This window comes from Adiantum capillus-veneris, chromosome 20 (assembly GCF_014529385.1).
Source record: "Adiantum capillus-veneris isolate H3 chromosome 20, ASM1452938v2, whole genome shotgun sequence".
NCBI lineage: Eukaryota > Viridiplantae > Streptophyta > Polypodiopsida > Polypodiales > Pteridaceae > Adiantum > Adiantum capillus-veneris.
The window spans coordinates 72,928,446-72,937,509 of record NC_140950.1 but is presented as its reverse complement, the minus strand read 5'-3'; positions in this window follow the sequence as shown (position 1 = coordinate 72,937,509).

Genomic DNA, 9,064 nt, shown 5'->3' with positions numbered 1-9,064 from the left:
TTGTGTCTTTGCTATGCAAAAATAGAGCACTCGGACGGCGTTTTGGGTGCTCTATTTTTGCATACAGGAGACACAATATGTTTAAAAACATATACCATTTACTTTTACAACATTGTGTCTTCATTATGCAAAAATAGAGCACCCGGATTGGTGTTCGGGTGTTCTATTTTCGCATACGAGCGACACAACAAATTGGGTCTTTGCTATGCGAAATAGAGCACCCAGACATCCATCAAGGTGTTCTATTTTTGCATAGAGACGACATAAACACACAAAGAAACATTACAAAAAAATCCGAATTAAAATACTTACCTTTATTTTCCTTAGAAACATTTTGAGCTCTTAGCTTTGGAGTCTATACAAAATATTTTCACAAAGTACGATGGATTGATCTAAAAATGTTATATATAGCCTCTTTGAGAGCTATAAATACAATGTCATCATGCCAATCATACACCTAAGGAAGCATGCCCAACGGTCAAATCCATGCACAACGGTCAAGTCCATGCATCATAAATTGTGTTAATTCAAATTTTACCTAGGTAATTGTGCACTCCTATATATAGAGGTGCTTGCACTCGAACAATGTTGTTGCAATTTTTTTTCTATTGGCTCCATTCTCCTCTCCACATTAATCCACAAAGTCAATTGAAGGCCAACTTACGTCGGGCCTTCTCCTATCGCTTCACATATTCGATTTCAAATGAACCTTCCCGTTTTCTCTAAATTTCTCCTTGTTTTCTCAATTCAAATAGTTGGTTTTTCTCGTAATATTAATGCTTCGTTTAGAAATGTTGGTAAACTCAAACCGTATCGTCGCTATGCGAAAACAGTGTAGTCTGACACATGGCTAACTACACTATTTTCACATAGGGATGATAGAAGAGCTTTTTCTATATATATTTTTTAGATGTGTCTTCCTTATGCAAAAATAGTGTAGCCGAGCGTATCCAACTACACTATTTTTGTGTAGAGACGACATAAGTGTTTCTGTTTGACATTTTTTGATAGTGTCCTCTCTATGCAAAAATAGAGTAGTCAAATATTGGTCCGACTACACTAGTTTTGCGTTGAGACGCCACAAGTGTTTTTGTTTGTTATTTTTTGGTAGTGTCTTCTCTATGTGAAAATAGAGTAGTCTGGCTACACTATTATCACATAGAAGGGACACAACCTTCATCTTTTAGATTGTGTCCTTTTGAACTTAATAAAGAGGTCTAACATAGTGTGTTAAGAAAAATCAATGTATCAATGTCTTTATATATTCATTAGAGATACTTTTATAAATTTACTTGAATCTGTCCTCTCAATACAAAAATAGTGTAGCCATACTATTTTTGCATAAAGAGGACACAAGTCTTATTTTTGGTGCAGTATTGTTAGAATGTGTCCTTTTGAAGTTAATGAAGAGGTCTAAGATAGTTTGTTGAAGAAAAACTATAGTGACTCTATGTCCATATATTTTTCTCCTTTTAGGTCTAATCTATAGATATCCCAAGGACCAAAAAAACTGCAAGGAAGGTTGCTGAAAAAAATGTCAAACCAGGAGATGTCAAGGGAACACCAGTTGAAGCAACAGACAAAGGTGAGAGCTCAAAGGGTGACAAATGTGAGAGCTCAGAGGTGGACAAAGATGAGAGCTCACAAGGAGATAAGGGAGCTGCATCCTTCAAGCAACACGCCAAAAAGGGAGTTACCTTGTTAGCAGATTGACCAAACAAGTGACCACCTGGCCAAGCACATAGTCAGACACCACATTTGTACTCTATTATTTTTTTTGAGCTAGTGCAACTACTCTGTGTGTAAATCCTAATTCCAGAGTAGCAGGTTAGTAAAGTCCCATGTGAGCCACCCACTAGCCATTTAGAAAGCCCTATATATACATGTCAATAACTTTAATGTGAAAGGAGGCTTATCTTTGGAAGAGAAGAGAGCTTTGATATACATACGTTCAAGCTACTAAGTTACTCCAACTTGTGATCAACTTTTCTAATGATTGGGTAATCTGTTACACATTAGTGAGCATAATCTTCATATTTGAGTGCTTAAATCACTTTTTTTTTAATGTTTTCACCATAGGAGAGTGTTCATAGACCATAGAGTGCCCTTTCTACATATTTCTATTGCAATTTTTAGGACCTTTTTCATAATGGATCATGATTTTAATACCTTGTTAGATTGCAAACAAACTTGGTAGAATAGTGCCTCTAGGTGTCTTAGACCTCCTCCTAAAGTTTCATTGCATTTCGAGTCCGTTCGAGTGCCGAAATGGAGTGATGATCTAGAGCGATGAGAAAGGACATACGCAGATTTTCAAATCTTTCAGTGGTGGTTTGCTTCTTGAGTTGGTATGCTTGCTTAATAGGTTCACTTCTTGAGATTGACAACCTCAAAGAATCTTCGTGCCCCATCCGAGTCACTTCCCGGAGTATTGGTATATTATGTTAGTGCCAGATAGCTATGCTACAGACGTTCATCGTGGTGACCCGCTAACATTGACGCTATTGTCGAGAAATAATCCTTAGATGGTGAGTGACCTAGTGCCTATTTAGAGCGTTCTTTTTTGAAGATTTATCTTTCCATTCCATTTACACCTTAGCAGTGAAGCAGCTAGACAAGGGGTTTAGTGCTTGATAGAGTCTAGAAGTCGCGGACTTGCTAGGACAATTATCAAGAGGTACAGAGAGTTATGAGTGAGATAGCCAAAAGCATTTTGTTCTCCGATTTTCTCGTTACTTTCAGAGTATTGTTCCGTTTTCATTTTGACTTTATTTTGTACCGTTTTGTTTGTTTTTCTTCCTAGTTTTATTTCAATTCATAGGAGTAGGATAAGTAGAAACTACAACCATCAAATTGGGCTAAAAACATCAAAGGCAAAATGGGTGAAACCTATATTTTGGCCGAAACGACCATAACTTTGAAATATGATAAAGAAATAAAAAGTGATCCAAATTCAAAAATCGGTGGACCAAGGATATTAGCATACTCTCTAGAAGCAAACTGAAAAGTTTGAGTAAATTCTGTGGAGGAACATGGATTGCGATCCATATCCCTCGGACACTATTTTTTGTAAAAAAAAGTGATGAGTGACATTGTGCATCAGCGGACATTGGTTTGAGAAAGTTTTCTTGAAAGAAAAACTCAAAAATAACATTTGAATTGGTTGATAGGGCAAAAACAAAAACAAGGATTTTAGACACAAAATTAGGCAAACCTTGAGAGTTTGAGATCTAAATTAAAAAAATAAGTGAAAATATGATATCCACAGAGTGCAGACATATTGCTGACCAAATTTTATGTTCAGGTGGTGGAACATGGATCGCGATCCATGTCTCCCATGACTATCTGAAGCTGAAATTTGACCAGTGGGTAGCTGATACCAAATAACTCTTCCAAAAGGCATCATAGCAAAAAACTGAAAAAAGTGGGTCAAAATAGCCAAATACGAAAACTAGTCAAAAACCGCAAGGCAAACAGGAAAACTTTCTTTTGATTGAATTTTTTTGTCCAAATCCAAAAATAAGAGGTGGAGTAGACTATTCACATTGCAAGTAATCAGCATGCCAAATTTGGTGTTTAGATGTGATGGAACATGGAGCACGATTCATGACCCCCATCAAAATTTTTGGCTGAGATTTGAGCAGTAGGCAGTTGAGACATAGACAAACGCTTTTCCAAAAGAAGCACTCGCAAAAAAGTTATCAAACATGGTCAAAAGAGCCAAAAAGAGAACATTGTTGAAATTGTTACAGCAGACTCAAGAATTTACTTTTGGTTGGTCAAAACTGATCCAAATTCAGAAACATTTTGTGAAGCATGCTATAAAAATCATAAGCTATCAACTCACCAAATATCAAGTCCAAAAGTGGTAGAACATGGATCGTGATCCATGTCCCCATGTGAATTTTTAAACAGAAACTATACCAGCATGTAGCAAAGATCATTGTGAACAAAAGTTCCCAATGGGAGGATTGCCCAAAAAGATAAAAAGTGGGTCAAAAAGGCCAAAAACAGTTCAAAGTGAAAAACACCAAACCGGACCTAGGAATTGATTTTTTATTGACGTAGTCCAAACCACACAAAACCATATATCAAGGATCATTGGAGCAAGGGCAAGCTATGTGTCAAGTTCCATCACCTTCTGACACAAGGGTACATGGATCGTGATCCATGTCCCCCTGTCATAGATTGAAACCAAACTTGCACCATAGCTAGAGCAGATCACAAGGAGCCTAGTGGTCTTTCAAAACTTAATTTGGACATCAAAAACCAAGTCAAAAGCCCAAAACTGTCAAGTACTTTGACAAATTGCCAGAATTGACCTAATTTCCAATCCAGAGGTCCAAATGCAAAAAGAATTGGATACCATAGCACCTACTAATCATGTTGATTTTGATGGTACCAAGAAAAGTCAGTTTGGCCTCCAAACATGGATCGCGATCCATGTCTCCATGGTGATAGCTTGACCTAAAACTTTCCAAATCAGTAGTGTATACACAAGAAAATATTTCTCTAAGTTCAGTTTTGGAAATCACCAAATTTGGGTCAAAAGGGAGCAAAACAAGTGACAAACTAAAAACCAAAGTGCAAACCTAGTCTTGGCATTACTTATCAAACCATATCCAAATTCAAAGAGATTTGAGATTCCGCTTGTGAACATAGTGAATAACAAGCTGCCAAGAGATCGACTCCAAGTGTAATTGAACATGGATCGCGATCCATGTCCCCCAACCTCAGAATTTGATGAAAACTGGCAAAAATCCTGCATATGACTTGGTCTACATATTGCCAAAATTTGGAGTGAAAATTTGGCAAGGGATCATCGATCGCGATCCATGTACCTCTTCATAGTGAGGGTATCTAAGTTGATGAGCTTGTAGACAAACTTGAGTACATCTCAAATCTCAAGTTTGAGCTAAAAATACCTTCGAGAGACCAAGATACAAGTTAAAGTTCCTATGTTCTGGTACTGAGACTGTTTTGAGTGTTGTTTCAAGTGCAGCTCACCAAAATTGCTCTAACTTCTAATAGAAAACTCCAAATTGAGTCAAAAGCTTATAGATTTTAGAGCTATTTTTTTTTAGGTTTCCTAATTCCAAACTTTTAGGGTATTTAGAACCAATTTTCAAAGACCAAAGAGCCACAAAGACCTGACTTCTGAGAGACCTGGCCATGCAAAAAGGGATAAGTTACACTAAGCCAAAGTGGGCTTGTCAGAGACTATCTTGAGAGTTTTGAGTGAGCCTTAACCATGACAAATCATCCACTACCATGGTTTTCTACTCCACTCAGAGACATGCAAACCGCAAGAAATGTTGCAATACCTTTGAAAGTGAGAATCGATGAAGACCTAGAGGAGAGGCATCCTTTGATCAACAAACGGAATGTGAGATTCATCAAAACCAATGAAGCCATGAGAGTTAAGATGGATTACGGTCATGAGGGATTGTATAGGTTCACAAATGGAGATCCATATATCTTTTACAAGTGTGTAGAACCCAATGCTAGAGAGTTGACCGCCCTCAATAACCTTTATGCACTCATGTATACAGATGCTCACGGAGTGTAAGTTTTGATGGTAGATAAGTATGGACGTGAGTACAAACTTGTCGATCCAATTGACTTAGAAAAATAAACATGCAAGGATACTCAAGTCTCTACTTACTTTCAGTCAAAAACAATGTCAGAGCATACATAAAAAAGGATTCCACCAAGATTTTCTCCAAGACAAGAAGAGAGAGTGAGAGACGCCTTTCCAAGAGACCACAAATTGGCTAGATTGGGGACTAGACCACAACAACTAAGACCATATCAAGTGGCTCAATGTATCAAAAAAAAGTACAATGGGTCAGGGGGTCCATATGCTCATTTTCCACTATTCAAACAAGTTATGAGAGCTGAAAAAATTACAGATTTTCATACACAGTACGAGGGATTTGGGTTGACATTGGATGGAACGGCCTTGACCTAGTTCCAACCATTGAACAGAGATGATTTTCCAAACATAGCATAATCCTTATATGAATTCAAAGAGGAGTTCTTGAAAAGGGGAATCAAGCACAACAGGATGTCACAAATCTATGCTTTCAAACAAAAAGTGAACCAGACAGTGAAGGAAGCTTTGCTTCGCTTCAAATAGTGCACAGAGAGATGTCCTATGAGAGAACTACCGCAAGATGAGAGGTTATTAGTTCTTTTCGTTGAGAGCTTGAAGAACGAGACTCTAAAAAAGGACCTGCATTTGAAAGCATGCAATACATTTGAGCAAGTCACTAGAGACATCTCTATATCTAGTTGACAATTGTAAGGACGACGGAGAGGTGATTAAAGGCACATGCAATGTGACCAGTAGTGCCTCTTCTCCAAAGAGTGAATCCACAACCAAGCTAGACGTTCAAACTCCTACAAAACCGAGTATTGATCAAGTGGTCGAGGATGTGATTAGAAGAATAAACCAAGGCTACAGTCATAACTTGAATGCATGATAGCCTCAATTGAGGAGATGTAAGACTTGTGGAGGGGATCATTTCACCCCATGGTGTAATGCTCAGCCTAGACCGCAATGTATGCTAGGGCAACAATCACCTCTTCTGAAGGATGGTAGAGTAGTAGTCAACTACTACTCAACCAGTCGAGTATATGACACAACCCCCAAGAAACCAATGTTCCATGGACGAGAACATGCTCATGTTCATAACCAATCTGGAGTACGGTTGAAAGACCATTCTAACCAGGCAAGAACAAGCATCAGTTGCACCACCAACTACGCAACAAGTAGAACCATGCTATGAGTCTGGAGGTAATCATTGGCCAATAGATTACATGGGGATATTTCAATATTGTCTAGAATGCATCGTTGCACACCTAGTTCATGATTGTCCAAAACACCCAAACAACAAAGGGAAAGAAACAATGAATGTTGTGGAAGTGATTCCTTCTTCAAGCAGATCTAAGGTAGAACCGACAAATCTTATAAAGGTGATGACTCGAGCTCAAGCTCAAGCAGCTGACAAAAATACAATTGTTCAGGAGGAAAACATATTGCCGCCTCAAACAAAAATAAAAAACTTATCGGTGAGAATCTGAAGAAAAACATGGAAAACCAAACGAGACAAAATGCAAAAAGGTTGAAGGAGAAAACCGCTCTAGAAACTGAGCTACAACAAACCAAAGAGTAGTTGAAACAAGAAAAGGAAAACACAGAATGACCGAAGAAAGAAAAATTATCCAAAATGTCATTGGGAGAATCAGTCTTGGTTGAGAAAGTGAACGAGCACTTAAATGCCATGATGCAAGCCTATGAGCAGGACTCAATAACAACCAAACTTTGGAACAAAGACTATTGACCTATCCGTATCCAGAATATGAAACCAAAAAGATGGAAATGTGCAAACAGCTATTAGAGAAAGCTCAAACTCTAATGGAGTCAAAAACATTGAAAATTCATGAGTAAGTAGTGTCTGTACTAATAAAGGAGTACACAAGTGCACTAAAAGAAAAAAAATCAGTAGAGCCACCTAAACCAGGGAATGAAAAGCTATTACATACTATGGTAGTAGTGGCAAACACTAGAAACGAGGTGAACTCTCATGAGATGCAGCCAATTCCTAAAGCAGATGAGTCGTGGCCATAATCCTTGTGGGAAACAATTAGAAACCACAAAGATGGTAGTGCTACTTTACAATCAGCACCTATCCTTGAAAAAAACATGGAACATGAACTTTTCCAAGGAGATATCGCATCTCTATACGGGGATGCTGGATCTATCACATTTGAAGAGAGCAAACCACACTCTCTATAAACTTTTCCATCTTTCATAGGAGAACTCAAAAAAATATATGAGATTAGCCACACCAAAAATGATGGATACCAAAAGCTTGCATGAATTGATGCCTTTTCCTGTACAATGCAAAATTACTATCTTAGAATTGCTGAAATTAGACCGCATCTATGGGGCCAAATGGGCCAACACCTGGAAACTATGGGGTTGAAAATTTCTTCACATGACCAATTCGTAGGTGACAACATGGATGAAACTTCTCCTAAGAAACCATAGGCAAAGCCGATACCAGTGAATAAGGTGGTAACTATTGCGAAGGAGAGGAAGAAAACACCACCTTAACACTCGAGTACAAAGGAGTAAAAACGACATTCATACTTGATAATGGGGTTGAAATAGGCATTGCTACAAAGGGAATCTGGGAGAAATAGGACATACCAGCTCTCAAAAAATTGCACATGAAGTTGCAGCTAGCAGATGGATATGTAGAGAGACCCTTAGGAATGCTGGAATAAATTATTGTATCCTCTTATGGAATAGAGTACGAACACACTTTTGTTGTAGTTGACTTTGGAAAAGGAAACAACTTTGGTGTTATTTTGGGATGACCATTCATGCATCAACTCAAAATGGTTCAAGACTGGGGCTATGACCATCTCTATTTATGGCACAAGGGAGTCACAACCGAGGTTAACACCAAGGGCCTTAGTTACAGGTATGTAAACCGAACTCCAATAGAAGACTTTGTTGTCACTACGGACGACATAACACAATTGTCTACTTGGTTAGTGAAAGATGTGTATGTTTGGATGTGCGGAGCGTCTGAATACGGAAGCCTCAGAAAGGAAGATTGCATCCTAGAGCACTGAGTAACAGATGATTACTACATAAAAGAACCATTTCTTGAAGAGTTGTTTGAACCCTTTGGATGGGAAAAATTAATGGCTACTCTAAATGTGTGCGTAAATGAGATAACGAATACGCATTTCTTCGATGAGAATGGCTATGACATAAGTCGCTTAGTACGATAAAGGTCTTGAAGGAACTTAATGAGCTTTGTGAGTATGAAAGCAGAACCAGAGAGACAAATAGCTACATCATGAAGCATGATGCATAGTGCAAACGAAGAAAGCAGAGAAACCAAGAGAATTTGTCATCATCGATATGCGTGAAGAATCAACAAAAGTTGTTTCAAAGACGCCGACTACAAAAAAGACTCAAACAAAATCAGATAAAGGAGCAAAGTTTTCAAGTTCAATGTCAAATTTTCAACAAATGCAAGAT